The sequence below is a fragment of the Hetaerina americana genome, unplaced genomic scaffold (genome assembly GCF_022747635.1).
Source record: "Hetaerina americana unplaced genomic scaffold, ioHetAmer1.1.p SCAF_4, whole genome shotgun sequence".
NCBI classification, from domain to species: Eukaryota; Metazoa; Arthropoda; class Insecta; order Odonata; family Calopterygidae; genus Hetaerina; species Hetaerina americana.
This window is the reverse complement of record NW_027286985.1, coordinates 67063234-67090212: the sequence shown is the minus strand read 5'-3', so window position 1 is coordinate 67090212 and position 26979 is coordinate 67063234. Positions and strand designations below refer to the sequence as shown.

General features: G+C 38.3%; 1 long non-coding RNA gene across 2 annotated transcripts; it reads right to left on the bottom strand.

Annotated features, from left to right (window-relative positions):
• Nucleotides 1-10441: 10441 nt before the first annotated feature.
• Nucleotides 10442-26498, bottom strand: LOC139692267 (uncharacterized). 2 transcript variants are annotated; one of them, XR_011701723.1, is made up of 3 exons: nucleotides 26394-26498; nucleotides 26176-26239; nucleotides 10442-11095 (listed from the first exon to the last, which is right to left on the bottom strand). It is a non-coding gene; the product is annotated as an uncharacterized lncRNA (long non-coding RNA). The 2 variants fall into 2 exon arrangements; XR_011701722.1 differs by lacking the exons at nucleotides 26176-26239; nucleotides 26394-26498 and adding an exon at nucleotides 13328-13415.
• Nucleotides 26499-26979: the final 481 nt, after the last annotated feature.

The window sequence follows — 26979 nt, the reverse complement described above, 5'->3', positions numbered from 1 at the left end:
TCAAACTTAACTTTCTGGACAGCAGTGGAAATGGCCTGTTTTCACTGCCTTCAATCATTATTATTATTATACATATCTTACTATTCATCGAGAATTACCAATTTATCATCTGTGCAGAGCTCTGTCCACTTTAATACAGTATCGATATAGGCAATTACGCTTAAAATGAGATTTAATAATACCAGCAATATTTGAGGACGGCCGTCAGTTTTTGCTGAATCGAGTTACATGCCTAACGAAGTCTTAGTTGTCATTTCTCTGTCACTTTCTTATTTATCAAAAGGCCTGTGCTCTTGTGCTCCGATTTCGAAACAAGGCCACTCTGTAAATATCCCTGACCGGTGGTGCTCTTGTGTTGTCACGCGAGGCTTCATATTGATTATATTTTTTACAATCACATCTCTAATGAAACAAATCTTTAAATAATATACGCGTAATAAATATATGTATATAAATTTAGTCATATGATAAAGCTAATAAACATCTACTTTTTTTAAATGCGTAATATGCATCGGAGTAATATATTTTCTTGACAACGAACTTGAAAAGTGCCACGCTTCTGTCACAGATGGTAACGCAAATTAGGAAATAACGTTGTGACAGGTGACATTTGTGTGAAACGGTCCCTTCGATTTTCTCCGTAATTATAGGCTGACAAGCAAGAAGTTGGACGGAGTTCTGACATTTTTTTTAATATATCTTGAGAGTTTTCCTTTCATTTCAACAGCGTAATTGTCACTTTTCGCGGAACCTTTTCTGAAATAACGCAATATTTCCTTAACTCCGGCAGCATTTTAGCTCAAAAGTTAACCCGAAGAGAGAGAGAGAGAGAGAGTTCAGTTGATGGGCAGCCATCCTGTGATACACAATACAAAATGAAGGCATGGGACCCAACAAAAACCCATATTGCAAATTTTCTTGCTGCCAGTTCTTCTAGTCGTTTGAGACGTGACTGGTGGGTGAATATGTGCGAGGGGGATGGTGAGAGGTACTTGGGATACCAGGTACCAAACCTAAGACCTAAAGCTGCAGGTCAACTTGCAAATCCTTGTGGATTGCACAAACGGAGTCAGCTGACGGCAGTGCATGGCGCAGCAGCTGCTACGTACTTGTCGACATTATACAACATACATAAGTCAATGTTTGAAATTACATTTAAGACTTTTAAGAAGTATTCAGAGGGCATGCAAGTAGACTTTTAGCTTTGATAAATGGTATCAGGTGGAGCCGGAGAGAGAGAGAAGGGCTTAGGAAAGAAGGTGAATGGTTATGTGAAGGCGGCCGGGTCGTAGGGAGGTAAGGGCAAGAAAAGAAGAAGGCAAAGGGTTTTTCCTCTGTAAATTATTCGAATTGAGGTTTGGGAAGAGAGTTAATAATATTTAAAATGAAGGCGGTGAGGGGTGAATCAAGGAAATGAGAGTGGGGAAGAGATGAATTGACGTCAGGGTAGTGATGAGACTTTATGAGTTATCGTTTGATGTTAAGGCCACAGGTGAGGTTGATTGCGTTGAAGTTCAAATATCGGCCAACTCTACGTTTCATATCTCTTTGAATGGCGAGTTAATGGGTGAGGATTGCAATGTGGAAAGAGTTGTGAAAGATTATTCCGTGTGTCTGAGCGTGGGAAGGATTGGAGTAATGGGAAAGGATGGAGAAAACTTGCAGGACGATCGGTGGGTATTTATGCAAGTCGTGCGGTGTATTACCAACGTAAAATGCGGAGCAAAGGTTATCCCGTTGAAGGTAAACTACGCTAAAAGTTTCGTACGTGCCTGTAACTTGAAACTTGAAGTATTGAATGAGGAGGTGACAGGGTGAACTAGGACACATTCAAGCGTGGTTTTTAGCAGAGCTGTTGGGTGCCAGCTTGAGCTAAATTGGGTTGCGTCTCTGTAATACTGTGGGGAGCTTTCAGAGTAGGTTGGCTTTAAATTTGTTGCCTTCAAAAATAGGGAATAACTATTTGAGGAGGACGATTTATTTTTAGTATCCCCGGGAAAAAATTAGTTTTTCCGATTTAATTTGTTCGGTGAAGGTTTTTGTGTTTCGTGGGGAAATATTGGCGGATGGAGTCACCCCTAAGTTAGTTTGGCGGTTGAACGCTAAATTTAAATACGGTGGTCATCCAATTGAACATTGTCGACTCTGGAATAATACGTTTGGCACACCAGGTACTGATGATAAAGGCTGAGGCAAAAATATGTAAAAGTACTTCTGTGAAGCTTTCACTCTTAATAACATGTAAACCCTGGAGGAAATCAGAGATATATAAACACGAAAAAGGGCCATATCTTTTTGAAACCGTTTGTTCCTAAAGAGAATTTCAACGACTAATTTGAAAAAGTCTAAGTGATGTGAGAAAAGTAAGTGGCTTCCTTCGAGGCCCGCACATTCACGCATGGATTTCCCAAGTACATGCTGTAGAACAAGCCGATGATTCACACATCCACTAACGGCCATAAAACCCTTTCACTCCCGGGATTTGGTCAGTACTACCTTTCCTTTTCTTTCAGCCAAAGCTTTGGATAACCTTTTCCCCGGCATACCCTTTAATTTAATAGCCCATCTTGACACACTTCCTTTAATGCAAATTCCCGGTAAAGTTTAAATAATAATTTATCAAAAATTTTGCATAGAGTAATGCATCAGATAAGAATAAGATTTGCACAGTCACTTGACATTTTGCTGAATAGATTGTCTCTGCATTTAACTTTACATCCTTCAAAGATATCTCACCGCTGGCACAATCTCACTTTCATTATTGAAATTACTTGAATTTACTGCCACAACCTAATGAACTTGCCTTACCATCTGTCTCCAAATCATCATAATGAAAATCCACAAGAAACTTGCCACATACTATATGTCCGCATTCATTCTAGATGATATCATCCTCCTGATTGCTGATTGCATTTATTACTTATCCCTCTCCGCGCTTTGCTCATTTACCGATTCCAGATAAACCTTATTTCCTTCACAAATTGTACACCATTTTTCCTTTTCGCAACTTCATACTTTTATTTCCCTCTTTCTCGACACCTTTTTAGTTCCTGTTAATTTTGAAAGCATCATACGCATATTTCCAAGCTTCTTATCCTTTGCTGCTCTTATGCGCTTTTTCTTTTACACGCAGGGAATTTATCACTTCTCTATACCATCTGGCAGTACCTTTCATTCACCCAGCAAAACCATTTCCAGATGAACTGTGAGCGTGGGCAAAATCATTACTTTTAAACCTTTCCAAATATCATGTGATATTACAAGGATATTTACGTAAATACATCATTCTCTAGTTCCTCTAAACATGCACTATACTATTTAATAAATTCACTGATGCGATGATATATTTTCTCAAGGCATTTTTCCGTTGATAAAAATCTGCTCCTTAGCGTTCATCCTTTTACTTTATTGATGTATCGGGCTCGTTCAAAAGCATTACGCCCAAGCGGTTGCTTTAGATGCTGAAAATAATCACATTTCCTTTTATTCAAATCAACGAAAACGGTTTCCATGTTAGCTAACTGGCATAAAATCTCTATATGAAACTCATATATTTATTTCATCAAGTTACTCTCTTACGCAATGCACTTTAGATAAAAATAATGAATAACATGAAAAATTTGAGAGTCGAATGAACCCCTTCGCACCTTTCATGCAATATCCTGAAAGCATTATTCATAGAGACAGTTATCATAAAGTAATCCTTCTTTTGATTGAGAAAAGAAAGATGTGGGATTTACGAAACAATCCCCGAGTATCAATATTCTTGCTGCAGTCAGTTTTTATGACGAATACGGCGAGAGTTAAAAAGTGGTATCCCCTTTCTCAAGTAATTCTCCTGATTAAGATACCCTTTTTAGCCATTGGCAGGGATAGTGAAGCAGGGATATGGGTTTGGAGTTTGATGATTTAAAAGGCATTGAAAGGGTACTGTGAGTGGAGAACACGCCGAGTAAAAGGAAAGATGAATTGCTGGGAATAATGGATGGAGGGAGGAGAATCCCTGTCGGAGAAACAAAGACAAGGAATATATGTATTAAAATTGTACACGGTGGAGCCTCAAAACCGGTTTCACGGGTACATATCTGAAAATAATGGATGGAAAGATGCTGGAAAAGATTCAGCGCGTTACAATCTACCCAAAATAATCCATAACCTTGTATTACACAATTGGCTTAATGTGATTTTTAAATGGAAACATTTTCTTTTCTTTTTTCAGTCTGTTCATATATATTGAAATATACAGGTATGTTACATTGATCACTCCAAGAGGCTACTTGAACCACGGGAATTAAGTTGATGGAGTTAACTAGCTGACGAAGTGTGAATATTATTTCACAAATTTCAAAATGTGCATTTAAGTACTGCACATTTTAGAAATCCACTTAAAAACGGTAAGATACATATGAAAGAGCATTATAAATTGTAAAATACAAGACTTAATAATTTTTTGTGAATTTTCTCTTTATGTGATTTAAATCAAAGAATTATGCATCGGATTTATTATAAAATAAATTAGGGTAATTAATGCACAGCCTTATTTTTTTGAATCATATATTCAACAGTACTTGAAATGATTTTCAATTGAATTAGCTACCTTTAAGTGCTATTTAAACGAGATGATTTACCAATCAATGACAGTAACGAACGTCAACAAGATTCCTAATTGGTATAAATTTCGCTTGAGCGTTCAATTGCTTTTGTTGGGCAGTATTTACGTAAGGAGTTAAAAATATAAAATTGAATTTCTCTGCAAATTTCTAGTATTTTTCAGAAGAAAGCCGAGCACCTGAATTATTTTAATACATACTTTATTTGAATGCGCACTGATTTTCTGTTAAACAAAAGAGAAAAATCAAATGTTTCGACCGGTTGGCACGACATCAAACAAAGGAATTAACGTATGATTCGCCGATTTCACATATACTCGTATGTGTCATAGTTTTTCAATAAAATTGTGAGTTGGACGGAGTGCGAATGAAAATGAAGAGAGAGAATGGAAATGTTTATTTCCACAGATTCGACAGAAAAATATTGAAATTTAAAATCTCTCTATGCAAAATCTATTATTAATAATAAACTTCTGAAAGGATGAGGAAAATCTGAACAAGTACAATTTCACATTAATCGTATCGTATTTTAATTTTATATGGTAATGCCATGTAGCACAAATCACGGGTTGTAACAGAACACACTCAAAATGTATCCGAAAGTGAAACAATAAGCACTTTTGAGTGAGTTCCTGCGTCATTGCTAAGAGGAGCATAGAACGTTATTCGTCCGAAACGAATCAGTGACATGAATACCTCTGCGTCATTCGCACATACCGCTGAGAGTTCAACAGCAGCCGGCTGAAACTTCCTTTTTTTGTTTAGCTATTACATGTGGATTTCACCTAAGCGGGACGTAATGACGTTCGTGGTTTCGGCAGGATTCTGAGACAATAACGTCAGTTCCCCAAGCATATCGCTAATTCACCGCGGCAGACAGGTTCGGAGAACATAAGAGAGGGGGGTAAAAGTGACTGTGGGAACGTGAGGGTGAATAGAGGCGATAATGGAGGTGGCGGATGGTAGGAAGGAATTCGCGAGATGAGAGGCAGAGAAGGATTCGAGGTGGGAGGAGACGAGGGGTGGGCGGGTGACGGAAAACGGCCGTATTGATGCGAGGAGACTGTTGTGATGCCTGCGGACTAACTCAAATCCTCCTTCCATCCTGAAGTCCTCACCAAATTAAGGGCTTTTCAACGCTCTAAGATGTCCGTAAGTTGAGATCTTCCAAATGAGGTGATTAACATCCAAATGGTTTTGCAGTTCGATCTGCAAGTAGATAAATTATCGAAATATAGCATTAAACTTCCCTATCTCATTCACGTTTCAATGCATATAACTTATTGTTTTTTGGATGTTGATACAGCCTAATTAACCCTAGAACGGTAACGAGGGTGAAATCTCGCCCCAAACGAAAACGGCTTACATTTGCGACTCGGGGTCTTTACCATAATTCACATAAATCAATGTTTCACGTGATTTTACAATAAAAAACGAGCCCCCATAGGACTATCATAGTCATAATGTGGGTGTGAGATACGAATTTTTGAAAATTGTCCCCCGAAGTCACCAGAATAGGGTGAAAAAAATAGCGTTACCGTTCTAGGGCTTGCAGTAGTAACATTTATGGGAGGTGACCGACAGCCAAGGTCATTTGTGCCATTAGGGATGGTTGGGAAAGGTAGGGTGGAGAGAAACCCGGCGTCGGCATTAGCCTACTCTTGTCAAAAGGCGCCAAGGGGTCCATAGTTAAACGTCTCATCCGACGGACGGCGTGCTCAAAGTGTTCTCCACAAAGCACTTCAAGTAGGGATCGGGATACCCCTGAAAAAGAAATTGTTGTTTCCAGAATTTGAACCTGGGCCTCCTCGCCTGTACGTTAGCCACCGCACCATCTCGATCCCCTACAAAATAACTTCAAACCAAAAAGCATTATCCCAAAGATCTCGATCTTACTCATAAGGATTCTTACCTACATTGATAAATAAAATCAGTTCATATAATCTATAATAAATCACGATTAATCAATTTTTAATTCAACAAATGTGACTGTAATTGATCAATTTAAGATCGAGCTAGGCTGAGAGAGATGATATAATTGTAACAAATTAGATTCCACCGATTCTGTATATGCTATGATTATGGTTATGATTTGATGCTGGTTGTACTAAAAGGATCTATTTATTTAAAAAAAACATAATTTCACATAATTATTGCGGGGCGATAAAGTTGTCCGAACGTGGCACGTTGAATAATAGCTGTGGCCATCTCCATTGCTGCGTAGTTTCTCTAGGAAAATAGCGGGGTATCTTTTTGATTCCCCACTCAACCTTCCCAATTCCCCTCCTGGGTTAGCACCCCATTCCGCCTCACTTCTCTTTCCCTCCCTTCCCACACCCCAGCCGACGACGCCTCCCTCGCCACTGTCTCGATCGCACTCATCCGATGCGTGAGCATTATGGCCCGGAGGAGTAGGAATCGGAGACGGTGGTAAGTGGAGTGGAATGGAGAACGGGTAGTTGAAGAAGAGAGGGAAACCGAATGGAAGAAAGTGATGGCGTCGGTCGGGAGAATGGGGGGGTGGGGTCGGTGATGCGAATGAAGTAACTCTGGAAAAACCGTTGCACCCGAAAGAACAGAGACGCGGAAAGCATTCGGCTCGTCTCCTTGAGAGAAAATAAAAATTATCGCAACATTCCAGAAAGTCTGAGCGCACTTTGCCCACGGGTAGGACAGCAAACTTTTTAACCAGGCACATGAAAAATTAGTTAGCTTCTGCATACAGTTTCACGATGCATACACACATACGTGAAAAAAAGCTATCCTTAAGAGTTTGGAAGTGTGATCGCTGGCTAAGGTCTCGTATTCCAGCTGCTTTTCCTATATTTTGGAGTGACTAGAAAAATATCCGATCATGCGTATTATTATGTTTAAAAGAAGATAAGGTCTCGAATTTCAGAGAACTAGAGAAAACATAACTACGTATGAATATTTTAAACAAGTGAAACATACCCAATTCACAACCAAGGGATTATTCGGTCGGAACTCACTATAATTAACTTTAAAAATGAAGTCCAAAAGCTCTCTTTATCTTGTCAATACTTAGACACCAAAATTTTAATTGTTTATAAGTTTAAAGAATAATATCTATTAAAGAGATGCAGCGATGATTGAACAATTTAATATCCATATGTCTAGACAACGAGAGAATATAATTTAAGTAAACCATGCCAGTTATACGTATGCAGCAACTATTCTAAACGGATTCTTTAAATTCACGCAGCACAAGAAAAAACCTAGACATAGTATGAGTTAATTTCCTTTTCCTTTTTATCCACAAGGTATGATGTAGCAATTTTCCCACAGCAAGTTCGCTGGATATCATTGTGAAAGAAAGACTGGAGAGAGATCCATCGATAACATTAACTATATCGTAGGGATTTCATGATTTACTCGTCACGCATTACCATTCCTCAATATACAAACAAGTTATTTTGACCTGATACATCATTGTCTATAGCAAAAATCTATTTATTCATCACAATATTTGGAATTAATAACAATTTTTGAGTAGATGAGTATTTTCGCCATTGGTTTGGCCCTAGGATGATTATTTGTTTCCAATTTTAATTTTCTATCTCGTTTCTCAAAAGTGTACGCCAGCCGCAGAGGATCTTATTCCACTGCACTTCGTCCTGTTTTCGATGTATGACTTATCTTGGGAAAATCAAATAACATATGTATGCACCAGATGCAATACTTTTATTACTAAACAAATGAAATACTTAAGCGTAACAACACTGGAATGATGATATAAGATGGATTAAATTGTAAATGCCAATCTAATGATTTTTTTATTTCGGTTGTGGTCATATACTGGTAGGAATTTCCTTAAATACAGTTAAATTTAATTTTTTTAGGCTTTTGTAAATTTTGTAAAAGCAACAAATTTTTTAATTACTGTCCTGTTTTAACGACTTTTCCGATATACAAAAGGAATTGTGAGAAGATACTTTAGAAATATCATTATGATGAACCACTGTGCTAAAGTCTGCAATTTCATGGGAATAGGATTCGAGAGAATTGATTTGAAAAAGCTATAAAAATTTAAATTGCATTCTTAATTATTTTTATCGTCAATTGTGACCAACGACTGAAAATTCACTATCTTAGTCTGTTTGGAAGAGGATTCACAAAACTTTATGATCCGAGAAAAGATTTTCTGTTCTCCTTAAACATTAAACGTGCTGATGAAAGCCGCGAGGATTTTTTTGGACAAAAGAAAAAAGGCTTGGGGAAAATTGCGACATTATTGAAGCAAAGTAAGTCTGGCAAAAAAAGTCGGAAAAATATATAATTGTGGCGGAAAAACTGCAAATGTATGTCTATTTTTACTCGCAAAGCAAAATAGGAAGGACATTTCCGACCCCTAATATTCAATCTTATCGCAAACAGTTTATTATCACTAACCTCAAATCAAATTTTGAGGGAAATAATACGGAAATAGATTTTTCGCAATTTCCTTGCAAATATTTTGAGTGAGTGATAACATCCGGCGAAAGTGGTTATCGTCAAAAAGTGAGCGATAAAATTACGAATTAGCAATTCCCATGGCCACAAAATTTTGCAAGACTACATACTTGAGGAGGGTGGCCATTAGACTTATCATGAATCCATCTACTCTTGTGGAGGGAAAGGTTATAGAATAGAATGATTTTTTAGAGATAAGTACCCATTTAAGATAGAAATGTAGGAAATCTATTTAAAATGGCAAGTGCTCACTGATTCCGGAAAAGTACGCAAATTTTTACAAACGCAAAACTCTATGAATCTGAAATTTTATGGTGAAAGAAATACGTAACCATTTTTAATAATCAACTGATCTAAAATTTGTTACGACACGTACCTAATGTTTGGCAGAAAAGTATTGCGATTTAAAATTTCAACAACCAATCGTACCAATTTTTACAATTACATTAAAAAAGTATTTCAAGGATTTCAATTCTCGTGTATATGAACTTAATGAGCAGGTATAATGTAACAATGTCTGAAAATTGAGCTATTGAAATGTATTCGGACACGTCTCGCTCTACATCGAAAATAATCAATTTAACCTTAATTTTATTTCCTTTGTATGAGAAAGATAATACATCTCTGCATGATCTAAATTTCAGAAACACACTTATTTGTTCATGTGAACATTTCCTCATGTTTAGATACGGGAAGATAGGATGAACGCCAAACGATAAACAGACTACGGACATGAAAGCATATTTAATACTGGCTTGGAAGTAAAACTTAACACATTAAAAGCATAAATTTGAACCGCAAATGGAACCTAATGCTTGAAGTCACTCGATGAGCAAATAACTGAAAAATTGTTGGAGCACCTGGATTTATTTAATTAATAAATATTCTAATTTCACATTACTTTTATTACGAACTGTAGGATGACATTTACATTGGCTACTTTTAAAAATATATTTCGGAATAATGAGAAGAAGTAGAATGTGCGAACAGTCGCAATAAGCGGAAAATATTCTTACAAAGTACAATTTCATATCGACTATAAAACCTTAAGCAATGGGACTACAAATAAAGTAATTAAATTGAGCACAAAACTTTTAAAATGCTTCATGGTACCTTGTACTTTCATTAACGGGCTGCTATAACTTTAGGTACGTAAGGACGCTCAGCTAATTTATATGTAATTGAAACATCATCAACCGATTTTTCAAGTTGGGTAGAGATTAATGGCATAATAAGATCATCATTAAGGCAATTTTCATCTCGTTTAGTCGGCATGGAGGTCACTCCATCTCACCTTCTGCACGACTTCTAAGATGGCTTAGACAGTCAAGTTGTGGTATCCAAATAAAACATTGGCGATGTATTAATTTACTCAATTTATTTTTTAACGATTCACTACATCTCTTTTATTCTTGATTTCTCATTCAAAGCATTGAAGGGTCCGGAAAATTTAGCCTCCTCTCTTTCCCAAATCGAAGTACGGGTATTATCCATTAAAATGATGAGAGTAGCCCATCTACGGCCTTCTGCCCAGCAGAAATCTCTTCAGCGGGTAGGTTGACAGCCGCGTCAACGATGTTCCTGATGGACTCCCAGGTGTGGAGCGGGATGTCGTATGCCTGACCGGCCACGACCAAAGGAAAAGTAGCGATGGGCTTAATGAAATGACTTGCGATGGCCATAGGGACAAATTTTTGGGGCCCTTTGATTCCGGAGACCAGTTTGGAAGGATCCACGGATACAATACCGACCGGCGACGGGAGACGTTGAACAGATTCCCAATTAATCGGCATGGTCGGCATTTGGGAAACATTTGGAACTTCCACTGGTAACTTCGGTAGCCCAGAAAGCGATGGCGGCTTGATGGGGAATGGTGACAGTCCAGTGGCGGCGGAAGTGATGGTATGAGCTAGGGAAGGAATATGCGAATGCGGAGAGGCGGTTGCTGCCACACTGGGGTCCGTTGTCTCGCCAGTTCTCCAGATTGTTGGTGGGAGTGCATTGGAGCTGACGATCTGAAACGGTGATGCAATCATTGGCATGCCTTTAAATTCCTCAAAAAGTAAAAAACAATTATGACAACCACTAAAACTTCTATAGGCTGTCGAGGCTGTGCCACCTGACATTGTCTATCTGCACAGTTAAGTTTTAATAATAATAATAGAATGAAAGTGCACAACAAAAGCGCTGCTCACGATATCTGAAGGGTAGCAGCAAATTAACAACGTTCTTTTCCGAAATGAAAGGATATAAATGAATATGGTAAAGTGATGAAAAATCCTTGATTTGAATTAATTTAAGTATCCTAGGTCTAAATAATTTCTATTTATAAAAAATCGAACTATATAGGGATACTTTTGAGATGTGTAGGATAATGGAGTAGATAGGTCAGACGGGGAGTCTGATAAAACCTTGAAAGTGTATACATGGCAGACGAATAGCGGTTATCAGACGAGAGAATTAGCTAATGTAAATTTGGAAAAGGCCGAAGAAGTGAATGAATAAATATTAAAAAGTAGAAACATGATGAAGATTATAAAAGAAGGGAAAATGCGAGGTGAGCGAGGTAGAGGAAGGAAAGGAGTAGGCAATTTAGATGTGAAGGCAGTCGGACGTTAGGAAGAACTGAAAAAAGAAACGATGTGGGATAAACGAAAGGAGTTCCCGTGGTAGGAAGAAGAAAACAGCCTTTAGGCACCGTCGAAAACCCATGATTAAGAGTTATAACACCATGAATGAATACACTGTATGAGTTATTGTCTGCCTAAATATAAACGAAATCACATGTGGATCATTCCATCAAATAGCCACATTTCCTATCCAAAAAGAAGGGTAAAATATCTTTACAACAAACATTATGCAGGTTTAATCAGGCAAGTTTGAACCAAGTGATGCTTAGCTCTGATAATACTATGACAAATAAAGAGATCTCTACTTATTATTCACGATACTTTTATCTCACGTGCTCTTATCTCTCAAAACTTTAGAATAATCATTTGAAATTCCCTCATTCGCTCAAAAAAAATAATCGGTAGATTCCTCTCTTGCTATCCAGATGGGTAGGGATTACGGTGATCATTTTGATTGTGAGAGAAGAATAAGAGAAAAAAATATCCTTTTATGAATGTAGGAGACGTCAGGAGCGACTAAAAAACCTATCTGCTAGGCTAATGTGGCCATGAGCCAAATCTCCGCATGTAAGAAAGCCAAAGTGGAGAATCTTGGAATGACTCCTGAAATTCATAGGGAGGAGGCAATGGACGTTAAGAAACGATGGGTGGGGCAGGAGGGAACTCAGCCGGTACGGCGAGAGGGGAAATAAAAGAGGAAAGACATGCGAAAACCATGATCGATAGCTCCACGAAGAATATGAAAGACAAGATTCACGAGATGGTAGAAAAAATAACAGTTGGACTCGTTAGCTAAACATGGGTAGGGCTGAAGCATTTGAGTGGGCAGGAGAGGCGGTGAGGAAGGGATGTGTTCATGAAGAAGTACCGGGGGGGGAAGGGGGTAAGACAAGTGGGTGGGGGACGGATTTTGATGCCAAGGCTTGGACAAAAAAATTGCTCCTTGAATAGGAGCCAAAAGTGCGCATTTCGTCTTAATAATCTTAAGTGGCTGTCAGAGAGCTATGGAATTGAACGTCCTGGATAAAAAAAAAACAGCGCTTGAAATAGGTGAGAGGAAATACTCTGGGTTCATAAGGAAATCCGAAATTCCATTCTTTTACTGCGAAAGGATTATCGTCAGACCAAAATTTAATTGAGTTATGTCATCGAAAACGTACGTTAATATGTTTAGGAAATTGAATTGCAGAGAATATGAATCTGTTCTAATGCTATACGTAGAGAAAAATTAGTATTATTTTTCCTGCAATTAATCAAAAATTAAAATAGTATTCATTCCATATGGAGGCAAAATAAATATCCAAATAACCGGGCCTCATATGCTCCTTACCCGATGTGGTATCCAAGCAGTGTTCATGACGAAAACTAAAGTTCGTCATAAGAACAAGCACAGTGCATGGGGAGAATTTATTAGATGAGTGTAAGTCAGTGAGATTCATCTTTAAATAAAAGTATCAGAGGGAAAATAGGGACCTCGAGTTCTTCAAATATGTTGTGATTGCAGTAGAAGCAAAACATATCAATATTCAAGCAAAATTTTCAATTGAAATTATTGGGCATAAGAGATTGCTGAGAATGCAATAGATGAATGAAATAGAAAACTCAACGAGAACTTACCCCAAAGACGCAGAGGGAAAAAGTGACTACTAGAACTCTCATGTTGACGATGCGGGGATTCTTTTCGTTTCTCTCGTCTTCTTCTCGAAATGAATTCTAATCAGACTGTGCAAAGGTATTGGAAGTGTTTCCTTTTATAAGGGAACCGAGGGAAGGTATTGCATACATTTCTCTAAAATACTCGCTTGATGTGCACGAAACTAGCGGAAGTTATACGCAAGAATCCGTCTCTACTACCACCTGCGACTTCTTTGTCTATACTGCACCATTGTCTTCATCTCATTCGGGAAGCCTAGCCGCGCAAAGGATCCCCAAGCATATCAGAACTGTGAGAAATGAATCCGAAGATTGCAACATGTTTCTTCTGGTATTAGACAGAGGACAACTTGGCGGCACAGATATGTAATTACCGCAGAAGACATATGGGCACTTTTTTCAACTCAAGAGATGCGTCGATAAACTTCATTTGCTATAAGCGTCAAGTTGAAAGGTTCAACACTCAGATGAAAGCTTGAACATTTTTCTTTTCTCATGGTATTATATGATTCAGTTCACAGATATCATGGAAACTCTATAAACAAATTTAAATTATACATGTTTTATTATGAAAGGAATGCGCAAGATACAGGGTCGTACCCAAAAGTGGTAGGACTGATTTTTTTACAAGAATTTTATTGACGATATACTTACATCAACTTAATAATCTTCAAAGTATGCTCCTTGAGCTGCTACACACTTCGTATAACGTTGCTCCCATTCTCCGTACGCCCGCTGGAAATTTTCCTTGGGGATGCCGTTGATGACCCTCGTCGAAGCCTCTTGAACGGCCTTTATCGAGTCAAAACGTCGTCCCTTGAGCTGTTTTTTCGTCAGGGGGAAGAAGAAGAAGTTCAGCGGTGCCAGATCGGGAGAATAGGACGGGTGCGGCAAAGTGGCAACGCCGTATTTGGCCAGGAGCTGTCTGACGACGAGCGCGCCATGGCAGAATTTTCGGCACCATCTTGGCGCACACCTTGCGCATGGCCAAATCCTGTGAAATAATGCGTTGGATGCAGACAGACCCAACTGGTCTGCAATTTCTTCACTGGTTAAGCGTCGGCCTGTGTTCAGCAGTGTCCTCACTCTGTCCACATTCGTGTCGGTTCTTGCCGTCGACGGCCGTCTGGAGCGATGGTTGTCTTCAACGAGCTCCCTACCCTCTTTAAACAACTTGTGCCACTCAAATACTGTGGAACGGCTTAAGGCAGTGTCCCCATAAGCCTGCTTGATCATATCGAGGGTCTCAGTTGCCGTCTTCCCGAGTTTCGCACAAAACTTCACGGAATAACGTTGCTCTAAATTCAGATTCATTTTGTTTTTCGACGCAGACAAAAAACTTGCTTCACTAAAAACGGTGTCCTCACTCAACGACAGGCCGCAGGCGACTGAGGTTGGTGTCGATCAGTTTCTAAGAGCCCCCTCCACCTTATCCTGCCAGGCAGACCCCCCTTCACCGCTCCGTTCGCGCCAGAGAAAATCAGTCCTACCACTTTTGGGTGCGACCCTGTATTACTGTGACGCGACTATGTTTTATTGTGACTGATATAGAAGACACGGTCAAAATCCACCATTAAAATGTCTCCATCCACACGTCCTTCATCATTACCAACTTCTTGGCCCGGAGCACCCTGGTGGTCCCCTAACCCCCTTACAGTCCTGACTTGGCTCCGCGCAACTCTTTTTTGTTTCTTCGATTGAGGAGAGAGCTGAAATGGTAGCATTGGGAGACCGGGGAAAACATCCAAAAGCATGTTACAACATTGCAGACAGGCATTCCCGTCGAGGAGTTCCAGGGTGTCTCCCAGGTGTGGTAGACACTCCTCCGCAAGCATATTGATGCAGGGGGAGAGCATTTTGAAGAATTTTCACCTTTTGTACAAGCACGTTCAATAAATTTATTTTTCCTAGAAAATGCGCATTACTTTTATAGTGAACCCTGCATCTATTACTTACCAAGGCATAACTGTGTGTCACAAAAAAGCATTCAGCGGATGTCATTATTTACCCTTTATTCCATGCACTGAAATTTACGCTCCTGCCCAAAGGGATACGTTTTGCATTTCTGGAAAAGCGTCCACAAAAGAAAAGATTGTCAGCAAACATTCAATAGCCCATTCAGTAGGTGTAGTCCATCGTCTTCCACCGTGGTTAACTCTTGTTATCTAGTCACGAGGCATCTAAGAGTCAGAAAAAATTCCCTATAAATGGTACAAATATTTTTTTCATTTCTATGGATTTTTTCCCAAATGGTAAGTTGATTATCTGGACCCAATAATTTTTAACTTCCTCTAGAAACAATTAATTCCTTATAAGATATTGTTATCAGTTTCCGAAAATGTCTTAAGAAGACAGTTAAAAGTAAAAAATTCTTTAATTTGGGATACTGGTACAACAAAATAATGCGGTCAATAAAGAATATTAAACAACCGTTTTATATTTACGTATTTATATTCAAAATGTGAATGCCATCCCATAAAGCAATGGTCGTTCCCAATGGATTTGGTGTTCATATAAAACTCCTCAATCCATTAAAATCTATGCCTGCACATTTTACAGATTAGTGTTAATTCAATACTAGAAGAATAGATTAGCAAACAAAGGGTGTCTCATGACAAAGCAACGAACGATGCAAAATCTAAATGTTAAATTTTTCCTAAATGGAGTCAGAAAAACGAAGCTTAATAGTAATATTTACTTGTTTAAAAACAGGGAATATAATGACTTAAAATACGCGTTGAAGAGGTAATTTGTCAATTTTAAGAATGATACCAATCACCAAAATTCTTGGAATTCGTGGAATCACTTCCTCGAAGTCACGCGCTTACTAGTGAACGAGTTCATTTCGAGTAAATTTTTGAAAAGATAACTCGGAACCCAAATGGTGAGACGCGCGCAGTTGGTATATCGTTGAGACGTTTAAGGCCCTGTCACGCCAAGGTGAAAAATACTCGGACTGTTATCTCCAGCAACGAAAGAAATGAGATTATTCACGATCATAAGATACCTAGATCGAGTGCCAAAAAAAGAACTTCGAAAGGCGTTCAGGCAGTTCAAAAGAATAAAAATTATATGAAAATATATATACGAAAATCCAAAGCCATTTTGGGCCTATTTCAGGGAGGTTCAGGAAAATAAGTCAACAGTTAATTCACTCGAAAACGATAAAGGCGAAAGAGTTTAAACGCACCAGCCGTTCAGAAAAGGCCAACTTATTAAATTCCTTTGTAAACAGCATTTTCACCCAACTCTCATAAAATATCGCCGATAGCCGAACTAATCTCTTCCTCCATCCTATGACTAAAATTGAAATTTCACACAGCTAAAAAAAGGTAGCTGAAAACCGTTATCCCAAATTAATTCTCCGGGCCTGATCAAATACCAGCTTGCATATTTGAGGAACTCGCGTTGGAAATAGCGCCATAGCTAAAGATTATATTTAAGAAGTACGTAGTTGCGAGGCACAACTTGAGCTTTTTATTCACGATATTCTTATTTCGGGAGAGAGCAATGTTCCAGTGGACGCCGTTTTTCTGGATTTTAAGAAAACCCTCGACAAAGTACTTCATAGTAAACTGCTCACAAAGCTAGAAGCATGCGAGTATGGCAAAGATAAAAATATCCTGGATTGGATTGAAGACTTTTTGAATGATCGGGTACAAAGAGTAGTGATAGATGGAGTTAGCTCAAATGCAGTAGAACTTGCTTCATGTGTTCACCAGGGAAGTGTTAATCTGACCTCTTTTATTCCTACTTTACTTTAACGACAATGACTCCAGAGTCACTAGTAAGATACGTTCATTTGCCGGCGATACAGTGGTTTACCGTGATATCCGTGATCCTGAGGACACAGCAGATTTATCTAATGACCTAAATGCTATACAACGCTGGTACGACACTTAGCTATTAGAATTAAACTTGAGAGATGTTTCCTGTCGTTGGTTAGGCCTCATTAAGAATATGATGCAAGTATATGGAATCCTTACGAAGTTGGTTTAATTGCCGAATTGGATTTCGTGCAGTGTGGAGGAGCTAGATTCGCAATACGTTGTTATGGTAAACTTATTAGCGTATCCAAAATATTAGAGCAGCTAGGTTGGGAATCACTCGAGGAGCGAAGGTTAAATTATAATTAAATCTCTTGCATAAATTAGGACGTCTTTTTAGCTGTGATGTTGAAATTGTATTATTACCCCCATCGTACTACGGCAGGAGAGATAATGTCAACAAAATCAGAAAGATTAAGCATGGAACAGATAGATTTAAGATATTTTTCAAGAACTATAATGAACCATAATAACATTGTCTGACCGCGTAGGGCCATATTAGGGTCAAAATTTAGTCTGTCGTGTATTCACCCCCTGCCACACACCCTGACGGTGGTTTTTAGAGTACTAAAATATCCATATAATAGGTCACAAGGTTCCCAATTACTAGTAATAGCATCTATTGTGTGCTATAGGTGTAACACCTATGTTTCAAAGCGGCGACAGGGAGGAACCGAGTAATTAAAATCATATCTCTCACACACCCATATCATGCAAGGCAATGGTATGTATAATTGTTAGTTTGATAATGAGGCATCTCGATATTCAGAAGTTGTTGATTAAAAATCAGCACGGGTGTCGAAAGAGTAGATTCTTCCAGACAGAAATGTGTCCAGATGCTTTGTGTTCATGATATATACCTGTTCAAGAGAAAATGAGGTTTCAGGTGAGGCGTAGTCTTTCTATACCTTAAAAACGCATTCAACGAAGTGCCTTTTAACAAAGTAATATCCTTTGATTGAGAATCCTACGGCATAGTTAAAATATCCTAAACTGGGTTAAAGAGTTTATGAATGGTTACCTACAAAGGGTAGTCATAGATGGTGTAGCTGAAATGAAATCGAAGTCATTTCAAATATCTAAATATTTTCCTAGGAACTATCATCGGACTTAATTTATTCCTTATTTCTGTGAACGATATAAAATCGGTGGTTAATATAGACACACTTATTTGCCGAAGACGAAATGACTTACAGAGATATCTACATTCCAGAGGAGAAATCAGCATTAGTGGATTATGTTTATGCAAACCGGAATTGTGAGACATATGGCAATTAGAGTTAAAGAAAAAAGTGTACAATGATGAACTTTAGGAATAGGAGTTGTACTCGTAGTCTCCCAACAGCGCACAATATTTCCCTACTTTCAAGAACGTAGCTTTATACTGATCGGAAACTTGGTCGTTGAAGCAGAATGATGTCTTGGAGACTTTTCAAATGTGGCTGTGAAAAAGAATGAGAAAGATAAAATGGACGGTTAAATGAAGAAGCACTGGGCTTGGTGGGGGGGGGGGGCTGAGGAAAAAGCATTGTTGGAAGAAATCCAAAGAAAGCAGCAAAGATGGAAGAAGAGCATTTTAATTGACGATGGTACACTGGAGACAGTGATGAATGGATGAACGTTAGGAACACAAGATAGCGGAAGGAAAAGGTTTGGGTTATTTAACGGAATAAAAGGAGCTAGAATGTATTTGGAATTTGTGAATAGTTTATTGTAATGCGGGGTGTCAAGGTTTGTTTTATTAGACGAGGCTAACAAACGCTAGTGTGCAGTCTGTCCCCAGTCAAAACCTACATTAAAAGGTAGAAATCCAAATAATAATTTCTTTCGTTGAAAGAATATTTCCGAATTTGTATAAGACGCCCATTATCATGAGCGCCTTATACAAATTTGGGTACGATTACAAGTTTAATAGTGGTTATCAGAGGTCTCCTCTTTGAGATGGTTACGTATTGGAAAGACAGAGTGGCACATCGCATGAAAATAATATTATACTTAAAAATTTCCCTGAATTCACTAAAAAGGTTAATCTCAAAAAGAATAACGGAGAGAGAAGCAAATTATAGACCGCGTTAAAAATGTATAATTCTTACCTGTCAATAGGAAGACCGAAAATGACTTTTTTGTCATAGATTTGTTACAGTTAGTAACAAAAACGTATACGTACCATGGTAAACTGAACATGTAATCTAACTTATGGAACATAAAATTTAAAAAAAAACATATTTTGATCCTTATTTTCGCGTTAAACTTGCAACATGGCCTCAGTTGATGCTCTTCATGTATTCTCTCTCGATTTAGAGCCATTTAGGGCCAGAAATAGCAGTAAAATCTGATCGCAAAAGAGTAGAACTCTCAAATGCATTTCATGATGACAGGCAAGGAACATCCCGGCGCATAATTTTCCAAAAAAAAAACGATTTTTTTCAAAACTTCCATCTAATTTTCTGTATTTTCCAGAAGAGTGAAACTCCCTGAGTTCTCGGGGTCTACTTATCGGATTGTTCAGCATATGCATTCATTATTTTCCCTCTAGAAATCCGTCCATAGAACTAAGTAGCCACCAATGGGGGCATCTACTATATATCGAGACGAACCCGCCATTAAATTACCACAACATTGGCCCGTCAGCATTGGGGCATTAAATTGTATTTGCAATGCCGATTGCGTATTTTCTGGGCATCACTGGTGGTGCGCATCGAAGTAAAAGGGCCCCAATAATTCGAATCGCTCCCAAAACAACTGAGCCCTCTCGCCCCTCACTTCTTCTTCCCCCTCTCAATCCAGCCCCTTCACTTATCCCCTTAACGCAACCCTCGTGCACGCGCTCCGTGGCACCCGACCGCCGTTTCGACCACCCGACTACATACTACCGGCATATACTAAATTGCATTCGTATCCTCAAATTGCCTTCCACACGCACAATGAAAACTATCCCACGCACTCACCGAAAAACATCATAGACTAGGATAGAAAGGAAGAGAGACATCCTATCCCCTCCGTTCCTCCCTTCCTAACACCCCATGCGACGTGAAAAAAATGTCCCACCCCCACCGACTTCCCCCCCCCCATTCCAGTCGTACACCACCGCCTGCCACACACACACACACATACACCCACGCACACTCGCACACCCCTGGCCCTCTGTCGACCACTTGGGGAACTAACGATCCCCGCTTATGGCTGACACTGACCGATGGCCATCGTGGAACTTCGATCGATTCCCCGAGAGGCCGTTGCTCCTGCTCCGCTGGCGGCATTGTAGGGGTGGGGTGTGGGTGGGGTGGGTAGGAAGGATGTGTGGAAGGGGGGAATGGTTTGGGGGAATAGTGGTGGAGGGGAGGCGCGGGGGAATTAAAGTGGGCGGGGGTGGAAGTGGGAGGGAGCCCGAAGACGAGGTGGTAATGGCGGGTGGGGGCTCGGGATGAGGCGCGGGGGGTGGAGAGATAGCGTTGGGCCGAGGGTTGGAAACCACATATGCACGCTGCGAGACACCCTTGAATGGTGGGTGCGAAGCTAAATATTGTAGGCAAAATCATCAGTTTTACGTGTAGTTCACCGATTGAGAGTAGCTGGTGGAAGGACCGTGATGACTGTTGGACCTTCTTGGGCAATTATCCGAAATCGTCTATAAAAGAGCTTCCATACGATATACAAAAACTTTTTTCGTTACGTTATTTCCTCCACCTACCTGCGCTTCCTGGCCTCTTTCATGGTGCTAAATATATGCTTGCTCATCTCTCTTCCCTCATCACACCTTTCCAAATCCCAAGACTCTCAACATCTTTGTCATCCAATTTTTCGGTACTTTCCGGTTTTCCCCATCGACTCTTACCCGTCACAGTGTAAGAATCACGTTTGTCTTCCTTTCTATCGTATGCATCAATTCTCCTCCATGTTGCCACCGTAAAATGCTCTCATTTTTGCTAATTTTTTAATTTGGTTCGATACCCCTTACATGTTGTAATTCTAAATTTCTTTGCCTGAGAATTAAAATTGATAAAATGCAATAACTTAGTCAAATTTTTTCTTTATTTCATATTGCAATGTTCATTGTTACCCAAGATGCTTTCAATTTTTCTTAAAACGTTTGGTAATTGTATGGTGACATTGTTCACTCCGACTGCCAAGTTTACTACCATTTATACATGCCTATTACACATTCCAGGATCCTGAATTTTGTATTTACGTATTATTGTTGTTTTCGAACACGTAGCTTAGACTGTCGGTTTTTGATTATTGCCAACTATAAAACTCGTTCTCTTGATCTAATGCCTTGTCTCTTTAATTTTTTAAGGTTTTCTTATTTTTAAACTCCTTTCCATTCTTTCACCTTTTTCAATAAAAAGGCCGCTTTTCATTGCAAGCCAAAACAAAAACACGAAAACACACAAAAAAGATAAGGAACTCAACCGTTTTCGAAAAGTCTCTCATATATATTTATATATTTTTTCTCCGTAATTGTTTCTCGTCTCTTTTCCCTGCACTTATCCAATAAATAAAAAAAATTGTTATATTTTCACGCTACTAATTGTTCGACATTACATTAATCGGCTAGATTCGATCTTTATGGGTATCTTGAAGTCGAACCTAACAAAAGATGCTATCAGAAATTAGTGGACATTTATATGATTTATGAGGCATGTTTTAATGGTTTGTTTGAACATGGAGGATGATTCCGTTTCTTACAAACATCTAATTTGAGGGGTAAAAAGAAAAATGTCGAACAGAAAATAATGATTTACATTTAAGTTTGAGTTCGTCTTTACAGGCGCACTGGTCAATGGTTCGAAGCAAAAGGCATATTCGTCCACATTGTTTGAACAATTATTAAAACTTTTAATATAATACAAAACAATTTCTATCGTAGACATGTATTAGCAATACAGATGATGCCCATATCTCAGCGGATCTACGGTATTGGTGGATATTTGATAAGCTGTTACCGTTTGGAGATTTGAAGGTGTGATAGCTTCCCATTCGAACAAGAGTCTTAACTTTAGGTGTTGATGATCAGAATAACTTCGAGTATATCCAGAGACGATGGCTCAGAAGCCATCGATTGTTTGAACTCAAGCAAGTGATTCCCACTGACCCTTTTCCCATACACAATTCATCGAGCAATAAGAAAATGGATTCTCGTCTGTAATTGGCGTGGAAATTATGAAAATGGTACCTCAATGCGCAAGTAGACGCAAACCTGAAAGCACAATTGACTCTATTGTTACAGAAATTCCCTCCTTCGATATAATTGTCGCAAGCACCTTCCACTTTCGTGAACCCACGGGCTACGGACTATAAAATCATGTAATATGAAGGATAAGACTAACGACGCGAATAAAGCGCAACAAAACGGGAAAATCATAAAAAATTTAATGTAAATAGCTACCCTTGGAAAAAAGGCAATGAAAATAAAGAAAATTAAGAGAACAAACGAGGAGCTGTACCAGAGAGTTGATCCTGTGGAATGTTATTGTTGCACTATTCTTTAAGGTGCTGAAATCGTCTTGTCCATACCAAAGTTTATTTGGAAATAAAACCAAAATCAAATGTCACGTCATCCTTTATTCAAAAATGATTCTAGACAGTGTCGCTATTAGAAATATTTACTTGAAAACATAACATTGAAGTTTCCATCATGAAACTCGGCGTGTCGCAGTGTTACGTATTGCAATGATCGTACGCTAAGGGCAAGGGATGGGTGACACACACGGAACATTGACCTCGGTATTCTGATCACTACTAGGCTACTGTATGACGAATTTAACTAACCACATCAAAGTACAAGTCGGAATATGTCTCATCATATGCCAACATCATCATTTTTTATTATCTATCCGATTATTGTGGTAGCTCTTCAAGCTATCCCGTAGCCTGGCAATATTTTCATTAATTTACAGTTACTTGTGCAGACATATCGAATAACTTACTTCTCATAATTCAACCTTTGCCTTCTTCTCTATTTCTTTCCCTTTTCAAGTTCTCTACTCTGTTAATTCTCATATTCATCATAGAGAATAATATTTTGGCAAATGTGACTTTTCCTCATGGCTAAAAGAGAGAATAATAAATTATTAAGAAACATGATTTCCTAGTTTCAGCGAAGTCTTCCTCAATTCCGATCTCAAATTATTTCCACAAGCCATTCGAATCTATAGTAATCTTTATTTTTTCCTTATTTTAGGAATGAGAGAAAAAAATACATTAAAAAAGGTCCAAATCTGATGAGGAAGTGAAAATTGTGACAGCACAGGTGTGTAGTCTACAGAACAGGTACAGATCAACATGGTGGGCAGGCAACTCTAACCGTTTGGAAATCATCAATCGAATTGATTCTTCACCTCGAAAAATGATTTCAGGAAACTTTTTCATTCCCTTTCAATTTGTAATGGCAAATGTCCTCCCAGAATAAAGAAAATAAACTCTCCGAGGGGTGGTTTGATATACGACAGAACGTCACCGAGCAATATGCCTAATAAAATGCAAAATCACCTTAGTATGGGTCGAGTTCCACTCTATATATTCTGCGGTTTCTTAATAAAGCTAGATTACGTAGAGATTTTCGTAAGATTTCATCGTGTTCCCTTATGCAAATAATTATAAATTAAATGAGTCATACCATCAACGTAAAGCTAGAGTAAAATCACTGCACTTGAGGGAAAATCAAAATTTACTCAATAACCGACATGAATTTAACTCAATGTCATGTTATAATTATACTAATACCGATTTCGACGTTTAGGTAACAGGCTATAGTCACATAGGTGATATCATCATATCTATCTAATATAAATTTAAACCTTTACATATTAAATACTTCAAAAATTTATTAATAGACTTTAATTATTCTTTGACAATTTTGTTGTTGATATTAGGTTAAAACGTTACAATCCGGTGGGAAATAAAATGAATATTAATTATAATTTACACAAGACAATAAAAGATAATTAGGCGGATTATTTCTCAACTAGATCTTTTAAAGACCGGGCGTATACCATAAATCCGTCACCATGATTAAACTTAAGGAATATAACCGTTTGTTTATGGCATAGAAAAAATGTTTACCGACCAACATGTCAACAATTGCATCCTTCTAACAAATAAAAAGCCTTCAGATGAAAAGTAAAGCAAAAACAAGTACATATGCGATATTTAAAATTATTCATCGTTGGTTTTGCATTCCTTTTAGGTAATAAATAACTCGGTTCGATAAAATTAAAAAGGATATTAAAAAACGTTGGGGTTCAAAGGTTGATGCATCCGGGCGGAGCTCAAAACTCGAGGTCAAAAATACGAGGCAGAAACAAAATCTTAAGCCAATTCACCTTTTTAGTTTACGCCTCTTACCAATAAAATACAAGCGAAGTCTGTTATTTTTCACGCAATGTACACACATAAAACTTAGGAAAACCAGGAGATGTTGTAAAGGAGCTGAGTGAAATAAGCCATCATTTTTTTTTACCATGGGAGAAGTTATGAAAATTTAATCGTGAACAAAATGCTCCGAACATTGCCGCGTAAGGCAATGTTGCTTACAATTAGCCCTTCGCTGATTATTTCACTCACACATAGGCTCAGACTAATTAGCAGAACGATTTCCAATGAGAAGCCATATTTCGCGATCAGTTCGCAGCCAGAACAGAATGGCGTCCATGGGCACAAGCCTAGCGGGGAGAGAAACATTACGTTTCCTTCCATTTGTTCATTGATCACAGTGGTGATTTATACTGATCATTCGACTCGTTACATAATATATATTATAAATTCTATAATTTATCAGTGTAACTATATATATATATATATATATATATATATATATATATATATATATATATATATATATATATATATAATGGGCTGACAAAATATAACACAAATAGAAAAGAATAGACACATTTAAAAGAACACACACGGTAAATTGTTCGAGCTTTCGGCCCTCTCAGAGGCCTTCTTCAAGAGAGTTTTTCCGTACAATCGTTATATATATATATATATATATATATATATATATATATATATATATATATATATATATATATATATATATACACACACACACGTATAGATGTGTTCTTTAGTGTGCATACATCCACTATTGGAGGAAATGTGAAACCCGCACAAAATGAATATAAAAAGCAGTATAGAAAGAGACTCTAATAAAATGAACACAAACGGGCATGCGCGAATGTGTATGGATCAATGAATATACAATTATCAATGGGAAGGTTGGTTTGTTAGGTTATGGTAGATCTCACCCACCCAATACTAAGGCCAACGGCGTGTAAGATTCACACGTCAGGGTATGGGGGGCCAGATCCTATCTTTGTGCCGCCTATGGCTTCCCAGAAAATTCTGGCTCCCGAATAATCACACCGCGAATACCCACCAAATAGCAAAAGTATATCTGTACGCATGGAAGTAGATAGAAAAGGGATGGACACACATAGAAACGTACACAAGGGTGGTGGGGAAGAGCAATATTTTCGTCGATATATCGTATTCATATGTATACATACGTGTGTATATATATATATATATTAATTTATTTATTTATTTATACACACACAGGTGTATAGATGATGTAGAAGCACTTACGAGAGCAATATAACATTTGGACGGCACAATAGAACACAAAAATGAGATAGGTGTTATCTATCTCTTGTCTTGAAAGAGTCAGATCTGAAGTAGACCTCAGAGAAAGCCGAAAGCTTAAACTTTCCAAAATGCGAGTGTCCTTTTACGTGCTATCTATCTAATTTTTGGGTTCTAGTTTGCTGTTAGTATATATATATATATATATATATATATATATATATAATGATATATACACACATATACATATATACATACATACATTTCCTTGCTTTTCGTAGAATAACACACCTTATATCCGGCACAATAATAAGGACCTCTTAGTTTCCACATACTTCCTTACTTTATTAATCCCTCCATTAATTCCGTTCAACCCATCTATGTAATTCTTACTATTTCTTCGCTTGCCTAATCTTCTCTCCTCTATCAGTCATCATCGTCTCAAGTGTGTGTATTCCTGAGGAAAAAGTTGTGGAGAAGACTAGGAAAAGGTCACCAAATATGCAACCATTATTTTTACACTAATACAATATATTATGGTGTTTACATCCTATGTATTACACCATGGGCATTCAATAGTTACATGATATGTGCAATGGGATGATATGTACCACCACAGTATGATCCCATTTCAGCAAAGTAATGTTTGCCTGCGATCAGTTGTCACTGAGCGCTGCCGAAGGAACAGCGATCGTCTCCCTTGAAATCCATCGACTGCGTCCATCTAACTGCGCGCCAGACCATGAGGTGACGTAAAAGTGAGGGAGAGAGAGAGATAGAGAGAGAGAAAAAAAGAGGTCCGGACAAGCTTGCATACATCGCTTGCAGCTGAATCCGCTCCGGGGGAAATTGACTGCGTGCTCCGAAATCAATTGCGCCATTCGCTTGCGTTCGGAGTTGATTGAAACGGGAAAATTCCCCGAGTTTGAGCGAATTCCGTCACCGATTCCCTATGGGTCGATTTTCTTTACATGCAGGGTCAGCGAAGGGAGTAGTCTTCACCCACGAAATCGGAAATTTTTAGATCTGCATCTCCCTTCGCTATCGAAATTTGATTCCGTTGCAACGAATACATATCCCTCTCTATATGAGAATATTGATGAAAGACTCAGTGAAGATTTTAATTTAATTTGAAGATTTGACTATAAATATGAATTATTATTTCGAAATAATTTAGATGCATGCACGAAAACGGAT